The sequence below is a fragment of the Phyllobates terribilis genome, unplaced genomic scaffold (genome assembly GCF_046119375.1).
Source record: "Phyllobates terribilis strain yellow unplaced genomic scaffold, ASM4611937v1 Scaffold_12__6_contigs__length_324123572, whole genome shotgun sequence".
NCBI classification, from domain to species: domain Eukaryota; kingdom Metazoa; phylum Chordata; class Amphibia; order Anura; family Dendrobatidae; genus Phyllobates; species Phyllobates terribilis.
Window position 1 is genome coordinate 78159784 of NW_027362772.1, and position 24537 is coordinate 78184320.

Sequence of the window (24537 nt, forward strand, 5' to 3'; positions counted from 1 at the left end):
CCAAGGAGGTCACGCAGTACAGGTAAGAGAGGAACTACAGACATCAGCAAACTGTAACAGGTAACACAGCGCCATCTGCTGTCTACTCAAGATAACGTCAACAGTATAAGCCTGCAGCTGTTGTATCCGCCAACAGATTTGACAATATTATGAGTAATTCAATTTAGAATTAAAATAATCAGTTTGTACAAAGACTAACAATAATATAATTGTATATACTGATACAATCTCCTAGTAGAGAGTAATTACTAACAATGAGCATCAGAGTCGCATCTCCTGAGCAGTTTGCCTGGTGGTGCCCCATATGTTTATTCATCGATGATGACCTGATTGAATTTTTTCCGGTATCCTCTGTGTCCCATATTCCAACCTACTTCCAGCATGTATTGTTTAAATTCAGACGGGGAAAGGAAGGGGAACAGAAGATATAGGACTCAAGATAAAATTAGGATTTTGATTTTTTTTTTTAATGCTATAGGAGAGGTAAAAAAAAATTACGATTGCTCAGTCAGTCCCTTTCCTTGATGTGTTTTTTTAATTTGCAAAAATCATAGTCAAATAGGTCACAACTGTAGCAAAATGCAACTTTTTAAGGCTTTGTTCCCACAACATTTTGCCTGTATGTTCAGCATTTCTCTTCTGTCCACTAGATGGCGCTCCTGTACTATATCAGAAAGTATAATTACTATTAAAAAAAAAAGTTTTGAAGAGCTGGTTCACATTCTTAAGACATGTGCAGACAACCATATAAATAGGATGAGTGCTATTCGGGGTTTTGGCGTGGTCTGCCGCTTTATAGTGAATGTCTCCGTCAGAGCTCCGTAATGGTTTTCATCCCAATCCTACTTTTTGGGATTTAGACCGGATGTTGGAGAACAGGAAGAATGTGAACCTAGCCTTCTGCTCAATAATTAATATGTATTCTACTTGGAGTTTATTGATAGCGTAGTTGTGCAAAAACACACGTCAGAATGGATTAAAAATTATTTTGGAAGGTCCAATGATAATAAAATGTATCCAAAACTATCCATGGAAATCAAAATAATATTGTCTTTTCCCAAACTCGATTAGATTAAAATTAACTAGGGCTGGACCTAGGGGTAAAATAAATATGAGATGGAGCGAAAGGTATAAAATAAAATTCTTCTTGATAAAATTGATTAAAACCTGATTGTAAAATAAAGTAAACGGGAGTAATTTATATTAGGTATAGGGTTTAGTAGTAGTGGTAAAAGGCTGGTGGTCCTTTGTGGATCTTCTCAAAGCGGATCCACTAAGAATTGGCTTCTAGATCAGGGTGATTTTCCTGATGGCGAGGAGGAGAAGTGAATCAGAGGAGTCCAAGAAGGTTGTGGGTGACCCAGGGAGATGGTTCACTCTGAATAGAGGTGTATAAAGTTTAGGAATTAAAAAGGGAATTCGAGATCGTCAATAAGTGTAAGCATTTAAGGTATACCTGCTAAGTTGTCCCAAGATAGGATGTCCTGGTGGGATAGGGAAGTAGATGTGGTCTTTACAGAAGAGGTACAGCTGGCTCAGACATATGTTTTGGTTTTTAATTAGTAAAAGGATCAATCTTAAAGATAGAGACTCAAGAAAAGTTAAAGGAGTACAGAGTCTATTTTTAGGAAGTTCAAGGTGGTACAAAGTAAGTTCCCTGGACTCGATATGTACCTGGTATTATTCATCCTAAGCCTCTCTGTTGGAGGTAGATGTCCACATAGGTATGGAGCGGTCCAATGATGACCTGAACGGGATAATCAGTACAGAGTAGGTACAGTGGGGGAATCTTAATTAGGGGTTGAAAATGTGATTTACTGTCTCTATGGACTATTTACCCTATTATATAGGAGGCTGGTAAGGGTTTTTTGGATGGTGACGTGCCTTTACAGAAGTATTGGCTGTCTCCTAAGGGCCTCAGATTGAAAATTGGTAATGTGTACGGGTCACTTAGAAACTGGTCACCTCACGACGTGAGGTGCTGGAATGTAAAATAGGAGAAATGTGAGTGATGGAGGCAAGGTCCGAAGTCTATACTGTGGGGAAAAGAGAGCAGTGATACTCACAAGGACGTTGAGTCAATACACAGAGTCGGCGTGTAGCGGGTCACGATGATTAGTGCGGTATACAGCTGACGGCAGAGCACGGCAGGAGTAGCGGTGAAGATGGCAGAAGGATGTCCGCGGCTCCGCTCCCAGAGTGCCGCATGCCAGGTAGTAAGAAAGTGCCCCGCTGCGTTGCGCTGATTGAGGGTTTGTACTTACAGGTCTATACTTGCAGGTCCGGGCGTGTTTTCAACGATACCAGTTAGAATGGCTGCAGGGTGCCGTGCTGTGTTACCGGAGGATGTAGTCCTTAGGCTGATAGTTGCCGATGCTCAGAGGGGAGCAGTCTGAGGAGAAAGAGGGGAGGAAGCGAGAGTCCCGGCCGGTGACTCAACACTCAGGGAGCTTCTCCTGAGCGTGTGGTAGAGGCAGGTCAGGAGGACCTGCAGGGAATACAGACACGTGACAGTCACGTGACAGTCACGTGGTACAAGCTTGTACGGATGCCTAGTTGGACCAAAAATCTACGCTTTTTGGAAACTGAGGATGGTTTCCTTCATCAGGGTAGGTCCATACTAGGCATAGGGTTCTTTATATAGGTCCAGTGGTGTATCAATTGTAAAAAAAAACGTTATGAACTTTATTACTTGCACTACAAGGGGCGTTATTTATGGCCTAAGATGCCCATGTAATAAACTACACTGTGTTCCAAATTATTATGCAAATAATATTCTCTCAGATTTTCCCAAATTACCTATATGAATTGCAGTCATTGTAATTTTCCAGTAAATAACTATTAGAGTACAATTGAAAGGTTTTTGTACAAACTGCCTATGATAACAGTATGTTTTTAAAAAAATAAAAAACTCCAACTGCACTCAAAATGCATGTTCCAAATTATTATGCACAGCAGAGTTTTCAACCTTTTCATTTTAATAAAGAACAAAAAAATGGTCATTTTTGAAATTATAAGCATTAGCAGGTTATTACAAACTGAAATCAAACAGTTTTCAACTCAAAACTTTATTCTAGGTGATGTTACATTTGCACATAGGACCCCTTGTTCGAAAGGAGCTTCTGAACTCTCTCGTCCATTGAATTTGTCAGGTTTTGGATGGTTTCTGCTTTAATTGTTTTGCATGAGGACAGAATACCCTCCCAGAGCTGTTGCTTAGATGTGACCTGCCTCCCGCCATCATAGACACTCCTTTTGATGATGCTCCAGAGGTTCTCAATGGGGTTGAGGTCAGGCTAATGCCTATAATTTCAAAAATGACCATTTTTTTGTTCTTTATTAAAATGAAAAGGTTGAAAACTCTGCTGTGCATAATAATTTGGAACATGCATTTCGAGTGCAGTTTGAGTTTTTTATTTTTTTAAAAATATACTGTTATCATAGGCAGTTTGTACAAAAACCTTTCAATTGTACTCTAATAGTTATTTGACTGGAAAATTACAATGACTGCAATTCATATAGGTAATTTGGGAAAATCTGAGAAAATATTATTTGCATAATAATTTGGAACACAGTGTATATATAGGCCGCACTATACGTCCCCTGACTATCAGAATATATGAACATCTTCGTAGCATCAGGAACAAATTTTTATATCACCCCTTATCCAAACACTTTGCGGATAAAAACGGTGGGTCATGTAATGGCATCCAAATAACGGGCATACAGACAGTCCCCAGACACTGGCGACAGGGGAACTATATAAAACTAATGTCCAGGATAGAGAGCAGCTGGATATTCAAATGTGACACTTTGAAACTCCGAGGTTTAAACTCTAAAATAGAACTGTTTGCTTTTAATGACTAATAGTCACCATTCAAGTAATCCCTTTTATGGATAAAGTCATCATGGGATCTATCCACCTACAACTAATCCTTCCATAAGACTGTGAACCATTCCCCAACCAACTGCCTTTTTTTTTTTACAATTGATACATCACTGGACCTATATAAAGAACCCTATGCCTAGTATGGACCTACGCTGATGAAGGAAACCATCCTCAGTTTCCAAAACGCGTAGGTTGTTGGTCCAACTAGGCATCCATACAAGCTTGTACCATGTGACTGTATTCCCTACAGGTCCTCCTTACCTGCCTCTACCACACGCTCAGGAGAAGCTCCCTGAGTGTTGAGTCACCTGCCGGGACTCTCGCTTCCTCCCCTCTTTCTCCTCAGACTGCTCCCCTCTGAGCATCGGCAACTATCAGCCTAAGGACTACATCCTTCGGTAACACAGCACGGCACCCTGCAACCATTCTAACCGGTATTGTTGAAAACACGCCCGGACCTGCAAGTACAGACCTGTAAGTACTGTGGCGCCCCTGAGGGTTCGACCACCACAGGAATGCTGCACTTCTTTAATGGAGTGTGGTGTTCCTCCTCTGAGGTAAGGCCAGTGTAATGGTAGTAACCTAGCCTTTTGCATCCAACACCACATTTCCACCAGAGGGAGCTAGTATGCACTAGGTGCTGCTCCCCTGGTTACAGGGAGACTGGGGAACACAAAGTAGTAGGAACCAGTTAGTGGGTGTGGGTGGAGGAACACTAGTTAGTTACACTTCAAATTTCATATATAATAGAATGCCATCTTTGATCTTGGTTCTTCTGGTCCTTCGTTCCTTTTCGGTTCTTTCGGTCCATCTGACCTGTGTGGTCTCTGGCCGTCTGACTGTCAAGTGGTCGTACTGTGCTGTCAAAATACTGTGTGTAAAGTGACTTCCCTCCGGGAGTGCCTGTGTGGACCTGCACCGGCATGGGACACAGCCCTCGTACCCTGTTCTTGAGATGAGAGGAAGGTTGCAGACGGAGGAATGTCTCAACCCGGCCAAGGACCAGGATCAAGAAGGCCCGGGAGCTTTAGAGTGTGGCTCCCTAGCAAATGGGTCCCGGGGAGGATGCAGACGGAGCGGAGCACGCCACCTGTCCTCGCCTACCTGATCTATTCAGAGGGATTCCGGCTACAAGAGGGGTACTGGCCCCCGACACCCGACCTTGTACTCTACGTCCAGGACGGGAAAGCCCGGTTAGGCCCTGAGGATCCCGCCGGGCGTCGGATGGAGAGGAATTGCCACCTGAGCCCTACACCTGAGAGGAGCTCAGAGGGAGACCCGGCCTATCTACACACGTACAGACGGGAAAGGGTGAAGTCTGTAGTGCAGGAACACTCTGGTGTAGGGTTGCTACCGAACACTGGACTTCCTTGGAGGTAGTCGGACCCCCGTCCCTGGTGGCCGCAGGACTCCGCGAGGAGCAGGGAGTCGCCTTCCTGCTAACGTCTCTGAGTGAGTAAAGCCTTGGAAGTTCACCCCTATGGCCTCCGGACTGTTCATTATGCGCCATACCACGCGACGCGGTGCCCGTACTCCCCGCGCTACTGCTACCCCCCTTCATCCTGCCTTGCCTGCCCTGAGGCCACGCTCCGCCTGTGGGGAGCGGTGAGAACTCTAGCCGCCATGACACCGGGCCTCAGCGGACTGCTAGCGGCGCTGGTGGTCCTTCACCAAACACCACAGGTGGCGTAGTCGTTAATCAGCCACTCAACCCGGACAAGCCCACACCATCTCTTTCTAATGTGACGACCCTGAGCACGGGTCGGGCCCGGGCCATGGCTGCATCCCATCTCTTCGACACAGGGCCCGACACCGAGTCCCCCAACACCCAGGGTAAAACACGGGCTTTCTGAGTAGAGGCGTCACAGTACAAACCCTCAATCAGCGCAACGCAGCGGGGCACTTCCTACCTGGAACGCGGCATTCTGGGAGTGGAACCGCGGACATCCTTCTGCCATCTTCACCGCTACTCCTGCTGCGCTCTGCCGTCAGCTGTATACCGCAGGAATCATCGTGTCCTGCTACACTCCGACTCTGTGTATTGACTCAACGTCCTTGTAAGTATCACTGCTCTCTTTTCCCCACAGTATAGACTTCGGACCTTGCCTCCATCACTCACATTTCTCCTATTTTACATTCCAGCACCTCACGTCGTGAGGTGACCAGTTTCTAAGTGACCCGTACACATTACCAATTTTCAATCTGAGGCCCTTAGGAGACAGCCAATACTCCTGTAAAGGCACGTCACGATCCAAAAGACCCTTACCAGCCTCTTATATAATATAGCTACACAAAAGAGGTAAATAGTCCATAGAGCCAGTAAATCACATTGGCAAGCCCTAATTAAGATTCCCCCACGGTACCCACTTTGTATTGGTTAACCCGTTCAGGTCTTTTTGGACCACTCCATACCTATGTGGACATCTACCTCCAACAGAGAGACTTAGGATCAATAATACCAGGTACATATCGAGTCCAGGGAACTTACTTTGTACCACCTTACATTTCCTAAAAATAGACTCTGTACTCCTTTAACCTTTCTTGAGTCTCTCTCTTTAAGATTGATCCTTTTACTAACTAACAACTAAAACATATGTCTGAGTCAGCTGTACCTCTTCTGTAAAGACCACATCTACTTCCCTATCCCACCAGGACATCCACCTACCTATCTTGGGACAACTTAGCAGGTATACCTTAAATACTTATTCTTATTGCCGATCACCAATTCCCTTGTTAATTCCTAAACTTTATACACCTCTATTCAGAGTGAACCATTCCCCTGGGGCACCCACAACCTTCTTGGACTCCTCTGATTCACTTCTCCTCCTCGCCATCAGGAAAATCACCCTGATCTAGAAGCCAATTCTTAGTGGATCCGCTTTGAGAAGATCCACAGAGGACCACCAACCTTTTACCACTACTACTAAACCCTTTACCTAATATAAATTACTCCTGTTTTACTTTAATTTTACAATCACGTTTTAATCAATTTTATCAATAAAGAATTTTATTTTATACCTTTCACTCCATCTCATATTTATTTTATGCCTGGGTCCAGAGCTAGTTAATTTTAATCTAATCTTTAACCCTTGACATACCATGATTTGTGTGTCCTACTTGCTGCAGGACCCTTCAGGCAGACCTACCAGCGCCACTTTTTTTCTATTTACATTCTTTTCGCAAACTCCATGCTGAAAGGGCTGTTGTAACTGCCTTGTCCGTGCACTCAGTGTAGTTGTTTTGAAGAGCAGATCTAGCAAATATCTGTACTCCTGTGTAAGGTTTTGTACTTCCCCCATGTTCTGACATAATTTGCCAATATTCTCCATGTCTGAACATGGAGGAGGAGAGCCGAGAAGCTCACACATTAGTACTGATATTTGCTAGACCTACAGCTCAAAACAGCTACATAAAGTGCCCGAAAAAGGCAGATAAAACAATACTTTCAGCATGGGAGAAAAGGAAGCAAAATAAGGTAATGGATTATATTACAAAGAGTCATAACTTTGCAAAGTTAAAAAAAAGTTTAGTTACTTTTTAAACTGTATATTAAGACTATTTTTTTTTTAAATACAGTCTTATGATAATGCAAATTATCTTGTTAAAACAGAGGTTAAACTCAAAACTTATATAACCGATTGCATCAATTCCGAATTATCATAAAATGGACTATGACATGGACAGAATAAAGGTTAGAAAGTGTGTTTCGCTATCCAGCATCTGTTACAAAATGAAGGAGCAGCCTGTCAATTTTTTGTCTAATCAATTACCTTTCCCAGGGAAAGTAAACCCCAGAGAAAAGAAAAGTTCCATATGATGGTTAAAAAAATACAATCTTTATTCAGAATTAATTTAAATCAAGGATCAAAACATGATCTCAATAAAAAAGTAAAAAAACAGACAATACCCCTAGAGGGTACATCAAATATAATTTTATAAATCTCAACAGATTATGGAAAAATACCAATATGCACAAGCAAGATCTCAAAAAATTATAAGACATACTCTGCCAATAGAGGAAATTCAATGCACTTATAGCCAGGAAGACAATGTCAAAATTTCATTAATAATCCTAGACAGAAAGACACTATGCAAAAGTGCATATATATGGACTTTAAATTATCACCATTCATATAGAGTGTTATATATAATGCAACATATATTCACAATTGGTTAATATCCGTAATATCAAAGCACCTAAGTAGGTACAGTCTGCTTTAGTCCATTATTCATATTATTGCACATAGCCCTATCAAGACAAGTGTGATGAGGTGTGTGGATGTCTGTGGCACCCTCTCACCCCGACGCGCGTTTTTCCCCCGGAAGAAGCCAGGCAAAACGCGCATTGGGGTAAGAGGGTGCCACGGACATCCACACACATCATCACAGGTAGTAAATCTCTTTATCTTAAATGCACTCTTAGGCTATGTGCCCACGATGCAGAAATGAAGCAGAAAATTTCTGCAGCATTTCTGCATCTCCCTGACAGAAAAAACGCATGCAGATTGTGCATGCGTTTTTCCTGCAGAATACATGCGGATCCACATGCGGATTCACATGCGTTTCCGCATGCAGATTGACAAGCGCTTTCCAGGCGATAGCATCACTTGGAAAGTGCTTGACAACTAGGTCACACTGTATAAATCCATGCAAACAGCGTGGATTTATACAGTGTGAACCGTAAAAATTAAAACAAATAAAGCTATACTCACCCCCGAGGCCCGGGTGTGTGCAGCAGCGCTCGTTCCTGTCTGGTTCCCGGCTGCCGGCATATCGCGAGACAGAGCGGTGAAGGGCCTGCGGTCACATGACTGTGACGTCACCGCAGGTCCTCAAGCGATGCCGGCATTCAGAGAGAAGACGCCGGACAGGTGAATATAACTTTATTTGTTATTTTATTCTTTTTTTACAGGTACAATGGTACCCAGGTCTGGATGAGAGTCTCCTCTCCTCCAGAACTGGGTACCATCCGCACATAGAAACGCATAGAAGCCGCTTGTACAATTGTACAGTCGCGGTTTCTATGTGTCTCAATGCAAGTCAATGGCGGGAGTTCCGCTGCGCTTCCGCAAAATTAAATGACATGCTGCGGATTTTTGTACACAGCATAAACGCTGCGGAAAAATCCGCAGCATGTGCATAGAACATGCGGAATCCCCTTGGGGACCATGGGGTGCGGATTACCTAGCGTTTCACAAGCGTTTCCACTGCGGAAATTCCGCAGCATAAACGCTTGAAAAACGCTACGTGGGCACCCAGCCTTACCATTTGGACTAGGCATTAGGCTGTCAAGTATACTCATTGCAACCTGACACTTGTATTGATAGGTGCTTTAATCAGTGGAGGTTTACTTTCCCTGAGAAAGGTTATTGATTGTATTGAGAAGTTCCATTTGTTTCTGCTGACAGCAGTCGGACATGTATATTAATGAGTCTTTGTCTAAGCAGGGAAGGGGCTACATTAAGAAGATAGTACATAGGATTCAAGGGGCTTGGAATATCTAGTATTTGATGAATAAGGGTTTTTGACTTCAAACCAAAAACTATGTATCTAAGTCAGACCAACAAAACCTTCCCATTTATTAATATAAAGGTTTGTGCACGTGGCCGTATTTTTGATCCGAGTGCAATTCAACAAAACATCGGATCGCACTTCAACTAATGTTAGTCTATGGGGCCGTGCACATGTCCGATTTTTTGTTAAAGAGTTTGTAATAGTAGTAAAGGGCATCACCTCCATTGCCTTATAAGTTACAGGATAAGCTAGGGTAAACTGTTTTTTTTTTTTTTTTCGCAAAGATTGGTTGGGACCAAAACTTTTTGATTACTTTTTGAAAAGGAATGGTACAATAACTTTTTGGCTTTGGTTACGGAATGGTTCCCTCCTAGGTCAATCTCATGTTTCCCAGGCAGTCCAAAATGTCACCCTTGTACATAGGCTGCTCTTCCATCTGATTAGCTAGGAACTTTGTAACTCATCAGTTGGAGTCCAATTTCACTGTGGTCCGACCTCCACCGATCGTAAATTTTTCCCCTACCCCATGGATAGGAGAGAACTTTCAAAGTCGAGAACACCCCTTTAAACACCTTTATTAGCATTTGGAAAACCTGTGTGAGAAGGCAATCAGACGCGTCTGGAGCTAAGAGTGTCCATTCCGGACGGCCAGATTGCCAAAGAATCAGAAGCTGTGTGGTAGACCTCTGCTCCTAGAGTTGTAGCCTCCAGTCCAGTTATCTACTGGCCCAGACAGTAAAATTCTTCTCCATTAATCTTAAAGGGATCCTGCCAGAAGGATTTACACTTAGAAGGTACTAGGTGCACCCCATCAGCCTCCTAATACCGTTTCCCTTAGGATAGGGAAATAAGAATGATAGCGATGTGATGTGGGTAGCAATATACGCACATGGCGTTTGTTTATATTTGATATTAAAATAATAACTATACACAATCCGGATGCATGAGTTACAGTCCAATCTTTTATGATGAGACAGTATAGGGAGATGACCAATGTCCCCTTATTTCTATGTAGGATAGTGTGACGCCCTGCTGTGCATGGAGCCACAGATCCTGGAGGGGTGCATTTCAGGTTTTCTCCACAAGAGGCCCTCAGAGCATACACACCTCCACCCTACCTCAGACCACCAGAGGGAGCCCGGATAGGGATATAAATACGGAGGGTGGAGCTAGGCAGAGTCTGTCTGTGAGTTAGTTCTCCTCAGGAAGTGAGTGGAGGCAGAACAGTCTGGAGTCCACAGCCAGTTCCTGCCGAGTGAGACACAGAGAAACAGGTCAGTCTGCAGTGGAGCTCAGTCAGACTCAAGCAGCTCGAGTTAAGTGAGCTAGGAGCGTTGCTGATGCTCAGAGAGCAGCAGAAGAGGCAGCCAGCTAACTGCCAGTGTGTATAGCCTAGTGAGGGCCCGAGTAGGCCGAAGGCTAGAGGAGTGAGTAGCATTGGGGGCAGAGGAGCTTTACTAGCTCACCCCAGAAACCATATACCGTACACCGGGTCCGAGTCTGCAGGGATTCTTTACACCCATCAGAAGACAACCAGAACCCCTGGCGAACTACATGTCCCAGGAATACCAACCGCTGACAGGAGTTACCGAGGCCCCATATACCAGGGAGTGTGTACTCCAACAGAAGGCCTTACCACAGGATCAGGCGGTGCAGAACAGAGACTAAGTTAGGCCTAGCTCCAGGCAGGCCAGAGACTAACACTAAGCGGCGAAGAAACAGGAGGCCCTACACCTGCTCACTGGGGAGAGTCCTGCAGTGCACCCCTCACCCTACAGTGCTCCGGAGGGTACCTGCATTTCCACCAGTAAAAGGTACAGAAGCAAACCGTGTGTGTGTGTCCCCTGTCCTTCCTTGGACCCGGCTGGGTCACCGCCATATTGTGCACCTTGTCAAACATCGCTGTCCTGAGGCCGAGCTCCACCTGTGGGGAGCTACACCATCAAAGGTGCCGTAACACCGGCCTCAGTGGACTGCCGCAGCGCTGGTGATCCTCACCAGACACCACAGGTGGCGTCACGAATTTTGACATTTTATTTTCCTCTTTTTTAAGAGAGACCCCAAGGTACGGGCCCGGGAGCTGACCACCGCGACATCCCCCAAGACCAGGCATTAAGGCCCCGGCACCGAGTAGTCCCCATCCCCTGGGCGCCACAATAGCATACATGTACCATATACCAATCAAAATTACAATAATACATGAGTCACAGCTACATGATATGCAAAGTAGCAGTAAATTATTTAAGGATGAAGGATTATTTTACTCACCATGTGTCTGACGTTCTCTCCTGCCACTTACACCATCATTTGTTTCGCCTATATGGCTTACTCAGGGGACGTTGTTGCATTTTTCTTCATAGTGTCTTTAATATTGTGCCAGTCCAGTCATCGAGGAAAATCTAGTGGAGTCCCTATTTTCCATTCATTTCTATAGGAGGATTTATTATTCCGGCCACTTTTAAATAAATACATCATCGAAAGGCTTGATAATGAACCATCATACAGCTGAGTATATATTGCATTTCCAGATTTATTCCAATATCAAGGTACCAAGAGTAAAAAGGACTATTTAGAATATTGTGGATGGATATAACTATGTTACAGGGTTTATTATGCATACTTTTATAAGTATATGTATGATGTATTAAATCCTGTGATTTCTCCCCTCTGTATGAAAATGCAAGCGCTGTTGTGGTGAGACTTGTATACAGCTGCCTAGCGCCTATATTATTTATGGACCCTGAACGTTTACGATTATACGTATCTTAAGGGTTAATAATTGTAAGGCTAATGTTCTGTGATGGTTTGAGCTTTTCTTGGCAATTTTCCTGCCTAAAATAAAGGCGGAATGGTCACTGGATAGCAACTGGCATTAATTGGGTTAGTGCTTTGAACTATGCCAATGTAACATATAGCATATGAATAGCATATCCGGTATGCGTCTTTGTCCCGGGCATACGTGGACTAACTTGACTAACCGGGGTAGTTGTATGGGGCAGGGGGACCAGATGCTCATGCCCTGCTAGCAGTGCTATGGTTGGCTGACTGCCAACAATGTGATTACATTGGCACAATATTAAAGACACTATGTAGAAGAATGTTACAACATCCCGTGAGGAAGCCATATAGGCGAAACTAATGATGGTGTCGGTGTCAGAAGAGAACTTTAGACACATAATGGGTAAAATCATCCTTCATCCTTAAATAATTTACTGCTACTTTGCATATCATGTAGCTATGACTCATGTAATTTTGATTGGTATATGGTACATGTATGATATCTGTGAGTTTTTATAACCTCACTGCTTGAGAAATATGTGGGTATTTTGGCAAATATGTTCTTCCTATTTAGTTCTCCTTTGCCACCTGTTCCTAGTAGTCGTATTTTGAACTTCATACCTTTATCTTATTTACAATAGTCAGTGGCCTCATCTATTTGGTCGGGCTATGTCTCCCGTGGAGGAGGAGGTGGTGTCATTTTACCGTAAAAAAGATTTGGGTTACATTTTACAGTAATGAAGAGTCTGCTTTGTCCTTTGCCATATGCTTCTGTTTTGAGAATTCTGGCAGGCGTATCTGTCTTTTTGCGTTTGCTTAGTGCACAAACAATTTTTCATTGTCAAACAGGTTTTGAAGGGTTACTGGAAGGTGAACCAGTTTGTAGTGCCGGCGTCCCTGCCCTCTGCTAGGCAGGGACGCTGTTCCCTTCACCGCTCTGCTCCGTGCCCGGCGTCCCTCTCCCGCTCTGCTGGCAGCGCGCGCTCCTTCCCGGCCACTGTGCTTAGGGCGCGCGCGCGCGCTCTCCCTCCCTCTTAAAGGGGCCGCGCGCGCCGTCCTAAGGAGTCCCCGGCCAATGGCCGGAGGACTTTACCATATATAAGGCACCTCCTCCAAAATGGAGGTGCCCGAGCAATGTTGTTTGCACCTGTGTCTCACCTGTGCTTCAGCCCTCAGGTCCCGTTGCCAGTTACCTGCCAGTTACCTGCCAGATTCCTGCCTGATTACTTGCTACCTGCCTGCTAGTCTGAGGTCCGACGGTCTGCCTTACTAATCCTGTCAGTCTGTCTAAGGACCAGCCTGCCCGCTCACCTGGGAGCGCACATCAGCTACCTGCCTGCTTGCCTGTGGTCCGACGGTCTGCCTTCCAACTCCTGTCAGTCTGTCTATGGACCAGCTTGCCCCGCTCACCTGGGAGCGCACATCTGCTACCTGCCTGCTAGCCTACCTGGAGGCTCCGCCGTCACGTGCTGTGACCACCTGCCTGTCCAGTGACTCCTGCCCGCTCACCTGGGAGCGCTCATCTGCTACCAGTCTGCTTGCCTACCCGGAGGCTCTGCCGTCACGTGCTGTGACCACCCGCCTGTCCAGAGACTTCTGCCCGCTCACCTGGGAGCGCTCATCTGTCGCCTGTCCGCTGGTCTTCCTGGAGGCTCCGCCGTCACATGCTGTGACCACCCGTTCATCCAGAGACTCTCGCCTGCTCACCTGGGAGCTCACGTCTATCTTCAGCCGCCACAGGTCGTACCAACCCTATACCTAGAGACTGCCCCGGTCACTTGCCGTGACCTCCAGCCCGTTCACTCAGAGACTGTCCCGTTCACTCAGAGACTGTCCCGTTCACCTGCTGAGACTTCCAGCCCGTCTTCCCTGGTCGCCACCCGCTCCCTTACAAGGACCGCCCCCTTGTATAGTAGCTCAGAGGTTCCGCCTCCCAGACCCGTTACAGTTTGCTCGGGCCATGGAACCCGGTGGCACCCAAGCTTCCTCGCTCTCGGACCTGTGTCATGAACTGTCCCGTCAAAGGTCCCAACAGGAGTCCATTCTGGGTCACCTGCGGAATGTCAATACTCGCCTGGACACTCTGACTGCTCCACCAGCAACCTCCGCCAGTGCCATGTCTCGCAATCCGGCAGCTCCACTGCCCACTAATACCATGGTATCTTACCCCGGACCCCGGCTTTCTGCACCTCCTCGCTTCGGAGGCGACTCCGCCCAGGCTCGGGGCTTCATAAATCAGTGCACCCTGCACTTTGAACTATTATCTCACCAGTTTAACTCCGACCGGGCCAAAATTGCATTCATCATGTCCCATCTCACCGGGGAGGCCCTGGCCTGGCTAAATTCTCTATGGGAGAGAGGAGACCCCCTGGTATCCAACTTGCCTGCTTTTCTCACGGCTTTCCGGAAAGTCTTCGACGAACCCGGACGGAAGACCTCATCCGCATCATCTCTGCTACGCCTCCGTCAGGAAAGTCTCACCGTGGGCCAATATGCCATACGGTTCCGTACCCTTGCCTCGGAGCTGGCCTGGGATAACGACGCTCTGGTTTCCGTCTTCTGGGAGGGTCTGTCCGGCCGTATTAAAGATGAGCTTGCCGGTCGGGACATTCCTACCACTCTCGATGATTTAATAACTCTTGCCACCCGGATTGACCTACGGTTCCAGGAGCGTGCCAGAGAGGTCACCCGTGAGAGGAGATTACCACGTCTAGCTCCTACTTTTCAGAAACCCGTCACTCCTTCTGTCTCTTACCAGGTACACTCTCCTGAGCCTATGCAGGTCGACCAGACCAAGATGGTCAAGACCCGTCAGGACTTACGCCGTGCCGAGGGGACCTGCTTCTACTGTGGCAGTAAGGAGCACCGGATCCGTGCCTGCCCGGAGAGGTCGGGAAACGCCTGTGTCTAGGTTCGCTCAGAGAGGTCCACCTAGACAAGAATAAATCCTCTCCATCCCTGCTGTTGTCAGTTTCAATCGTCTACGGGGAGAACCGTTATTTCGAACTAGCCCAACTTGACTCTGGAGCAGCCGGGAATCTTATCTCACAGTCCCTGGTAGAGAAATACCGCATCCCCACCAAACCTCTGGCTGTACCCTTGTCTGTTGCTGCCGTGGATGGGGGGCTCTTACCACGCCCCATCCAACTCATCACCGAATCCATTACTCTGCAGGTGGGAATGCTGCATTCTGAAAGTATCTCCTTCCATGTTCTGCCTGGACTCTCTCACGCCCTCCTGCTAGGTCTACCTTGGCTCCAGAGACATGCACACGTTCTTGACTGGCAGACCGGAGAAGTCCTTCGCTGGGGACAGGGCTGCCATAAGACCTGTCTGGTTCCCGTCCATCCCGTCCGTCCTTCTCCTACCCCAGCTAATCTACCTGGACTTCCGATCCCTTATTGGTCTTATGCTGATGTCTTTAATAAAAAGGAAGCAGAGACACTACCCCCTCATAGACCATACGACTGCCCTATCGACTTGTTACCTGGTACTTCTCCTCCCCGTGGGCGTATTTATCCATTATCCGCTGCTGAGACCCGCTCGATGTCCGAATATATTGAGGAGAATCTGGCCAGGGGATTCATCCGGAAATCTACCTCCCCGGCGGGAGCAGGCTTCTTTTTCGTCAAAAAGAAGGACGGCTCTCTCCGTCCCTGTATAGACTATAGAGGCCTTAACCAGATCACGGTGAAGAATAAGTACCCCCTTCCGCTCATTCCGGAGTTATTTGATCGTCTGAGGGGGGCTAGAATCTTCACCAAACTAGACCTCCGTGGGGCGTACAACCTGGTTCGTATCCGTCAGGGGGATGAATGGAAGACGGCATTCAACACCCGGGACGGCCACTATGAATATCTGGTAATGCCCTTTGGCCTCTGTAACGCTCCTGCCGTCTTTCAAGAGTTGGTCAATGACATCTTTCGGGACCTTCTCTACTCCTGCGTAGTGGTGTACCTGGACGACATCTTGGTCTTCTCTCCGGATCTCCAGACTCACCGGAGGGACGTTCGTCAGGTCCTGCTCAGGCTCAGGCAGAACCATCTCTACGCTAAATATGAGAAGTGCCTCTTTGAGCAGACCTCGCTTCTGTTTCTGGGCTACATTATCTCTCAGACCGGCCTACAAATGGATCCTGAGAAACTGTCTGCCATCGAGAAATGGCCCCGACCGGAGGGGTTGAAGGCCATTCAGCGATTCCTGGGCTTCGCCAACTACTACCGCCTCTTCATACCACACTTCTCTTCCCGGACTGCCCCAATTTCCGCGCTCACCCGTAAGGGTACTAATCCCAAAGAGTGGCCGCCCGAAGCAGAGGAGGCCTTTCTTTCCCTAAAACAGGCCTTCTCTTCCGCCCCGGTGCTGCATCGCCCGGACGGCAACAAGCAGTTCTTCCTGGAAGTTGACGCCTCCTCCTCTGGAGCCGGAGCGGTACTTACTCAAAAATCATCTTCCGGGAGAATGGTAACTTGTGGCTTCTTCTCCAAACTCTTCTCCTCTTCTGAGCGCAACTATTCCATAGGAGACCGAGAGTTATTGGCCATCAAGCTGGCGTTGGAGGAGTGGCGTTACCTACTCGAGGGGGCTCTTCATCCGGTAATAATTTACACTGACCACAAGAACTTGGCTTACCTCCAGCATGCCCAGAGACTTAACCTGCGCCAAGCCCGGTGGTCCTTGTTTTTTGCTCGCTTTGATTTTGTTCTTCATTTTCGCCCGGCTGACAAAAACGTCAAAGCAGACGCCTTGTCCCGATCCTTTCTGGTGTCCGATCTCGAGGAAGAACCTAAACATATCATCGATCCCGCCAGAGTAATGCAGGTGGCTCCCGTGAGTCTAAATCGTCTCCCTCCCGGTAAGACGTTTGTTTCAGTACCTGATCGGGAGAAGATCCTACACTGGGGCCATTCGTCTAAGCTAGCTGGCCACGCCGGTCAGAAAAAGACCCTCCAGCTTATTGCCCGGCACTATTGGTGGCCTACCCTGCACAAGGACGTAATAGACTTTGTTTCTGCCTGTGTGTCCTGCGCCCGCAACAAAGTCCCGAGACATCTGCCAGCCGGACGCCTCCTTCCGCTTCCTGTGCCTGCTGCCCCCTGGCAGCATATTGCTATGGACTTCATAACTGATCTCCCCGTCTCTGTCGGTTGTACAGTCATTTGGGTGGTCGCTGACCGCTTTTCCAAGATGGCTCACTTTATTCCCCTGCCAGGCCTCCCGTCTGCACCCGAGCTGGCTAAAGACTTTATCCGCCATATCTTCCGTCTTCATGGCCTGCCCCTCCACATCGTGTCGGATCGTGGGGTACAGTTCACCTCACGTTTCTGGAGAGCCACTTGTAAACTACTAGACGTCACCCTGGACTTCTCCTCCGCTTACCACCCACAGTCCAATGGTCAAGTGGAGCGGATCAATCAGAACCTGACCAGTTACCTCCGGCACTTCGTTAATGCCCACCATTCTGACTGGGTGGATCTCCTACCATGGGCCGAGTTCTCTTATAATAATCACGAGAGCGAATCCTCCTCCAAATCCCCGTTTTTTGTAGTTTTCGGTCAGCATCCTCGGATTCCTTTTCCTGTCTCCACCTCTGTGGACAACCCGGCTGCGGAATCTCTCGTTAGCAAATTTTCCTCCATATGGGAGAGTACCCGGTCCGCACTCCTTCTGTCATCCGAGCGTATGAAAAGACACGCTGACAAAAAACGCCTGGATCCTCCACAATTTCGTCCAGGAGATAAGGTCTGGCTCTCATCTAAATATGTTCGACTCAAGATACCTTCTTACAAGTTAGGGCCTCGGTTCATCGGTCCTCTGGAGGTCATCAGTCAGATCAACCCGGTGGCCTATAAATTGAAACTCCCGGCCAACTTACGGATCCCTAACTCCTTCCATGTATCTCTCCTCAAACCCGTGGTGCTTAACTCTTTTTCCAAGTCTACAGGTACGCCTCCTGCTCCGGTTTCCGCTGAGGACGAGTTTGAGGTAGAGAACATTCTTGCTACCAAAAGGGTAAGAGGGAAGACCTTTTTTCTGATAGATTGGAAGGGGTTTGGTCCTGAGGAGAGAACGTGGGAGCCCCGGGAGAACATCCATGCCCCTCTCATCCTTGCTAAATTTCTGTCTGGCCTAAAAAAGGGGGGGCCTAAAGGGGGGGGTACTGTAGTGCCGGCGTCCCTGCCCTCTGCTAGGCAGGGACGCTGTTCCCTTCACCGCTCTGCTCCGTGCCCGGCGTCCCTCTCCCGCTCTGCTGGCAGCGCGCGCTCCTTCCCGGCCACTGTGCTTAAGGCGCGCGCGCGCTCTCCCTCCCTCTTAAAGGGGCCGCGCGCGCTGTCCTAAGGAGTCCCCGGCCAATGGCCGGAGGACTTTACCATATATAAGGCACCTCCTCCAAAATGGAGGTGCCCGAGCAATGTTGTTTGTGTGGCACGCCAGGGGTCTGGTTTTCCACAGTAATGTAATGTTATGTCTGAGAGCAGGTGGGAGGTCCTTTGGTCAGGGATCCTGTGCATGCCACACCTCCTGCCCAGTCTTGGGAGGGGAAGAACTTCCCCTGTATAAACCCGGGGCTGAGGCAGGGTGAGTCAGACAAGGAGAGTGGAGAAGAGAAGCAGCATAGGAAACAGCAGAGTTACAAGGAGTCAGGGGCTGGCAGCTGTAGAGTTCGCCCTGACTAAGAAGATTCTTTACCGGACCCGGAGTCCGAGGCTGTGGGGACTAACTCCTACCCAGCAGCAGAATCCGACAGGCAGGGGATTTCAGGTCCTCTGGCCCAGAAGCCCGAAGGCACGGTCACACGCGTGGGACCAGCACCGCCATCGTGGAGCGGAAGCCATTAGAAGGCCCCGAGTCACCGGCCATACGGGTGAGCACCACACGGTACACTCAGGGACGTGGGCTACTTACATCAGCTTCTAGCAAGGTAGCCAGAAGAGTACAGTCAGTTTGGGAGGCCTACAACTACGCCTGGCCAGGGGAGATCCCATCTGCTCAAAGACTGACCAGGCCCCGTTTGCTAGCAAGTACTCCGGGAGGGTCTATCGTTGTTACCAGTAAAGACCCTGAACTACACCGTACCGTCTCTGAGTGGTTCCTGCTACCCCCATCATCCACGTCGGCTGCCCTGAGGCCATACCCCTCCCGTTGGGGGTTATACTATCACGCTGCACAATCCTACCACCGGCCTCAGCGGTCTGCCCTGCAGCAGCAGCTCCCTGGCTGCACTCAACGGGTGGCGTAGTCATCAACTATTTACTACTAATAGACAGCCGTCTAGTTTGACTCCCTGGGCACGGACCGGGTCACCGCCACGAGACTACAACCCTCCACTGATCCGGCTCCGGGTAGGCTCCCGCGTGCGCAACGCAGCGCGACACAGGCCCAGGGGCGCGTCATTTGCACCTGTGTCTCACCTGTGCTTCAGCCCTCAGGTCCCGTTGCCAGTTACCTGCCAGTTACCTGCCAGATTCCTGCCTGATTACTTGCTACCTGCCTGCTAGTCTGAGGTCCGACGGTCTGCCTTACTAATCCTGTCAGTCTGTCTAAGGACCAGCCTGCCCGCTCACCTGGGAGCGCACATCAGCTACCTGCCTGCTTGCCTGTGGTCCGACGGTCTGCCTTCCAACTCCTGTCAGTCTGTCTATGGACCAGCTTGCCCGCTCACCTGGGAGTGCACATCTGCTACCTGCCTGCTAGCCTACCTGGAGGCTCCGCCGTCACGTGCTGTGACCACCTGCCTGTCCAGTGACTCCTGCCCGCTCACCTGGGAGCGCTCATCTGCTACCAGTCTGCTTGCCTACCCGGAGGCTCTGCCGTCACGTGCTGTGACCACCCGCCTGTCCAGAGACTTCTGCCCGCTCACCTGGGAGCGCTCATCTGTCGCCTGTCCGCTGGTCTTCCTGGAGGCTCCGCCGTCACATGCTGTGACCACCCGTTCATCCAGAGACTCTCGCCTGCTCACCTGGGAGCTCACGTCTATCTTCAGCCGCCACAGGTCGTACCAACCCTATACCTAGAGACTGCCCCGGTCACTTGCCGTGACCTCCAGCCCGTTCACTCAGAGACTGTCCCGTTCACTCAGAGACTGTCCCGTTCACCTGCTGAGACTTCCAGCCCGTCTTCCCTGGTCGCCACCCGCTCCCTTACAAGGACCGCCCCCTTGTATAGTAGCTCAGAGGTTCCGCCTCCCAGACCCGTTACACAGTTCCCTGACAAAAGATGTCTAATCTATCCGCCTTTACCGTCTTGTTTATCCCAAGCAACTGCTACTGTATGCTCTGATAGATAGGGAGCTTTGCTTTTTGTCTGTGGCTTTTTGTTGTTCTTTGATCTCTGGAGATCTCAGAATTAACAAATTTCTACCTAGGATTACATTTTCCAGTTTAGGAGTTCAAAATGTTCATGTGTCTGGTAATTGTGATATATTTCAGTCCCTGGCTGCGTAGTGTGTTACTGATGGTAGCCTGTGTAACGTTGGTCCCAGCTCTCTGCAGGTCATTCACTAGGTCCCCCCGTGTGGTTCAGGGATTTTTGCCCATCGTTCTCGAGATCATTTTGACCCCACAGGATGAGATCTTGTGTGGAGCCCCAGATCGAGGGAGATTATCAGTGGTCTTGTATGTCTTCCATTTTCTAATTATTGCTCCCACAGTTGATTTCTTCACACCAAGCTGCTTGCCTATTGCAGATTCAGTCTTCCCAGCCTGGTGCAGGGCTACAATTTTGTTTCTGGTGTCCTTCAACAGCTCTTTGGTCTTCACCATAGTGGAGTTTGGAGTGTGACTGTTTGAGGTTGCGGACAGGTGTCTTTTATACTGATAACAAGTTCAAACAGGTGCCAGTACTACAGGTAATGAGTGGAGGACAGAGGAGCCAGTACTACAGGTAATGAGTGGAGGACAGAGGAGCCTCTTAAAGAAGAAGTTACAGGGCTGTGAGAGCCAGAAATCTTGCTTGTTTGTAACTGCCAAAATACTTATTTTCCACCAAAATTTGAAAAAATATTCTTTCCAAATCAGACAATGTGATTTTCAGGATTTGTTTTCTCATTTTGTCTCTCATAGTTGAGTTCTACCTATGATGTCAATTACAGGCCGACCTCATCTCTTTAAGTGGGAGAACTTGCACAATTGGTGGCTGACTAAATACTTTTTTGCCCCACTATATTTTTAGCACCATCATATTGCACAGGGCTTTACAAAATAAACATCATCATCACTGTCCTCATTGGGGCTCACAATCTAAATTCCCTATCAGTATGTTTTTGGAGGGTGGGAGGAAACTGGAGAACCTGGAGAAAAATAATACAAACACAATAGAACATACAAACTCTTTGCAGATGTTGTCCTTGTTGGCATATGAATAAAAAGCACTTTTAACCTGCAGATATGGGGTTAATCTGCAGGATAATAGCGTTCTGAAGATGCCGGCGCCCAAACTGAGAGCCCCGCTGCCAGGAGGAAATTAATTTTATTTATTCCGGCAGGCTCGGGCATTCAGTCATCAAGGTGCAACCAGTGTGGTTTCAGCCACCGCCCAATGCATATGAGCGGCAGCTGTAACAGCGCCCCCCGGCCCTGACTGACAGCCGGCTCTGCATTAGAACAGCGGGGCTCTCAGTGCGGGTGCCAGGCAGCTTCAGAACGCTATTAACCTGTTTTTTTACATGACAGGTTCCCTTTAACATCAGAGAAGATGCTAATCGGTAAGTATATTAATACACTGGCATAATACACTAAGATTCACACAGGTTTAAGAGAAAAAAGGTAACGGGAGTGGTTCTTTAAGCCAATTTCTAAATAGTCATTAAGTCATTAAGCGTATCCTACCATTTTGCAGCTGCAGAGTCTCTGTAAGTCTTTTATCTAGCACTGCAAAAATGTTACAAATCCATCAGAGCTTCTTCTCCTGGTTCTGATGGCTCTCTGTGCACCCTTTCCCTTCTCTCAGTGTTAGAGATAGCAGCAGTTAGGGGATTGTATGCGGATCTCCAAAATTTAGACAAGGAAGAAATAATCTTAAGTCTCAAGCAGGGCAATGAAAACAGGTTATATATATTAATGAAAGCACATGAAGATGAATTAATTGCAGGGCAGAAAAATGTGCAGATATTTGATGGCCTTTTCTATGTGCATGTGACTCACCCCCTGGGCCGTGGGGTACTCAAGACCGGGTCTCTAGGTTGCGCGGTGCTGATGGGGGTAGTAGTGGCAACCCGGTCCCGTGCTCAGGGTGTCAAGCTGAAATGGTGGCAGTCTCTTTATACATATAGACATGTGAAAGTCCGACTACGCCACCCGTGGATTGCGGTCAGGGATAACCGCCGCTGCAGGACAGACTGCTGGGGCTGGTGTTGGTGAGCAGCACAGGAATGGTATAACTCCCCACGGGAGAAGTGTAGCCCCAGGGCAGTGTAGGTGGATGTTGGGGGTGATAGTTCCGGCCGCGATAGTCAGAATGCGGTATCCGCTTAAACAGTTCAGGGTCTTTATTGTAACAGGTGGCAATGACCCAACAGCAGTACCGGCTAGAAGGGGGCCTGGATGTCTGAGAACACTCGGGAAGCCCCTCTGGTCAGGGTGAGGGTGTAGGCCTACCGTACTCTCTATGCTCTTTCTGACTTGTTCCCCCTTTAGTGGTAAAATAGCCCACGTCCCTGAGCATGCCGTGTATTCTCACCCGTATGGCTTGCAACTTGGGCTCCTTTTACCTCTGGCCTCTCTTGGCTTTGCTGGTCCCTTCCGTTGTGGCGGAGCCTCAGGGCTTTTTAGGCCAAAGGACATGAAATCCCTTGCAGATTGGTTCTCTGCTGCTGGACTTAGAGTCTTTACTGCCTCGGACCTCAATGTCCAGTAGGTAGTTCTCTATCTGCCAGGACAGGCTCTCTGCGCCGTACGTCCCTGGCTCGTGGCTTCTCCACTGCCTCACGACCTCCTCAGCTACAGCTGAACTGTCCCTCCTTCTCTGGGACTAGTCTCAGTCCTGAGCTAGGTCGTCCAGTTCTCTCTAACCCTGCCCCCAGTTCCAGCTTTTATAGGGCAGCCTGCTCCCCCTACTGGCCTGGGACAGGAGGTGCTGCATGCTAATTGTCCCTAACCAGGGAACCTCCCTCCTGCTCTCAGACACAGCCTTTATTATTTGTGGCATCCAGGCCTGGGGTGACACATGAATGGATAAACAATCAGCCACTCCTTCATGATTGAGACTGGCTATTAATCAGTATTTTGCACCCCCTTGGAATATCCCTGGCCTATAAAATGATGACTTCTGCATGCTACTGGAAAAGAGAGATGAACAAGCCCTTGTAACAGCAAGTATGACCTCTTGCCAGAGATTTTAGAATCTCTAAAATAGGCCATCAGTTTAGGACCTACCGCAGGTATTTCAATTCATTCCGGAAGATAAATAGCCTCATATTTTTTAAAAATTTCATCATTGGAGAATCTGGCATTGCAAAATTGGTGAGATAAATGGTTTCTCCTCCTGCCATATAAGAAGCCCAAAATCCAAATGATCCTATGGTCATAATGGTATGGTTACAATGTTACAAGATGACAAAGTCTTGGGCCGGGGACGATTATTTACCATCTCCAGCAAAGTGAACGTCTCCAAAAGAGGCATTAATGTTCTCCTTACACCAATCCATACTATTACTGGTCACCACAAAGAGAGGATTTGAGTACTTATTTTGATAGTAGGCCATGGCTTTGTCCATATATCCTTTGATTGCTACAACTCTTTTGCGTTTTTCCGACATTACTGTAGCCTAGTCACCTCTGTGGACATGCACCCCAATATAGGTGAAATTTTTGTGATCTCTCATCACTTTGGTGCGATATTCATTAGGTTCTTCCTTAAGATAGTCATGGAAAGTGAATTCCTGGAAAATCTCATCTCTGACGTGGTGATAGAAAGTTCATGATTACGGAGTACAAAAAAACTGGACATATTCTCCAAAAATGTTCAGGAAGCATCCAATTTCTTAGATTATATTGTCTCCAGTTTGTACAATTAGCAACTTCTAGAGGTAGAACCAGTAGATTTATCCTAAAAAGCTGGGATAACTCCTTGTGCATATGGGGTAAGATGTGGTGTTGATGACCATTGATCTGGGCCAAAGCATAGAGGGTTGTATACTGTCCCATTAGACTTCCCATCCGTCCTGAAGTTTCTATTGTCCAAACACGAGGAACTGGTCGGGAAGGTCTTACAGAAACTACAGTTTTTTCTATATATTCTCCTGGATGGTCTTTTGGAATAATGTCGACCTCAAACTGTCTATAGTGACATACAGCCAACTGACGAAAGTCAAAAGCATTGAGAACAGTCTTGAGATGATCAGCATCCAAACAACACAT

At 47.8% G+C, this 24537-nt stretch overlaps 1 pseudogene; it reads right to left on the bottom strand.

Moving 5' to 3' along the window:
* Positions 1-23568: 23568 nt before the first annotated feature.
* LOC141171704 (galactoside alpha-(1,2)-fucosyltransferase 2-like) lies at positions 23569-24537 on the bottom strand (annotated as a pseudogene).